Raw genomic sequence first — 1,189 nt, 5'->3', positions numbered from 1 at the left:
TTAAAATATTTATTTTTTTCTAAAATAAGTTAAACTCTACAAAGCATAATACCGTGTGGCCAGAGTTACTCAACTTACTCGGTTAGGGGTTGCTTGAGGGATTCGGGGGTTACTCAATCAAGGGTTAGTTGAGAGGTTACTCGGTCATATGCCATTTGAGGGATTCGGTTAGGAGTTACTCAGTCAGGGGTTACTTGAGGGGTTACTCGGTCGCGGGTTACTTAAGGGGTTAATCGGTTAAGGATTACTCGAGTTACTCGATCAGCATTAACTCAAGTACACACTTAACCGAATAACTCTAATAACCTCGGTCACACGGTGGCCAACCACACGCCTTTAAATTTAACTGAAATGGATTGACTGCCAACAGCCAAGAGATATCGTTCCTTTAAAAAACTGACTTTTTTTTTTTTTAATTTTATTTATTTTATTACGATTTTTTAATATACAGTATATTTTTTTTCCAAGTTTCCTGTCTCTCTCTGGTTTGTTCCTCGTTATAAAATCCCCTCCTAACCTGCTCATTTTTCACAACACTCACCCTCACCACACTCATTCTCTCTCTCTTCCTCCACAGTACTATTCTAGAAAATTCAAGGAAAAAAAAAACCCTCAAAAAATTACTCAAAAACCATAAACAAAAATTAATATGGCAATAAAAAAATCAGCAAAATTGCCACAAACAGCAGTATTGAAGCAAATACTAAAGAGATGTTCAAGCTTAGGCAAAAAACAGGGTTACCAACAAGAAAATGAGTACCCAGAAGATGTACCTAAAGGTCATTTCGCAGTTTACGTTGGAATCAACAGAACAAGATACATTGTCCCAATTTCACTGTTAAGCAGGCCAGAATTTCAGAGCTTACTTCATCAATCTGAAGAAGAATTTGGGTTTTGTCATGAGATGGGTCTTACAATCCCTTGTGATGAGCACGCTTTCGAGTCTCTCACTTCGATGCTGTTGCGATAATTATTGTTACTACCTCCGTCCTACTTTAATCGGCCCCATTTTAGGACTACTAAATAATTAACGGTTTTTGGTTCGTTTTTTCGGAGATTATTAGAGGGAGGTAATTATTATTATTCTGACTGATTATGATGAAGAGTTTAGGAACCCATTTGGAGATTATTTTTGGTTTTTCATGGGTTTTAGTTTAGAGAGATAATTTGTATATTTAGATGGGAAATT

At 36.4% G+C, this 1,189-nt stretch overlaps 1 pseudogene; it reads left to right on the top strand.

The window, feature by feature from the left end:
* Positions 1 to 649: 649 nt before the first annotated feature.
* LOC145592147 (protein SMALL AUXIN UP-REGULATED RNA 51 pseudogene) lies at positions 650 to 970 on the top strand (annotated as a pseudogene).
* The last annotated feature ends 219 nt before the right edge of the window (positions 971 to 1,189 follow it).

The sequence above is a fragment of the Chenopodium album genome, chromosome 18, assembly GCF_948465745.1.
Source record: "Chenopodium album chromosome 18, dcCheAlbu1.1, whole genome shotgun sequence".
Classification (NCBI taxonomy): domain Eukaryota; kingdom Viridiplantae; phylum Streptophyta; class Magnoliopsida; order Caryophyllales; family Amaranthaceae; genus Chenopodium; species Chenopodium album.
This window is presented reverse-complemented; position numbering and strand designations above follow the sequence as displayed.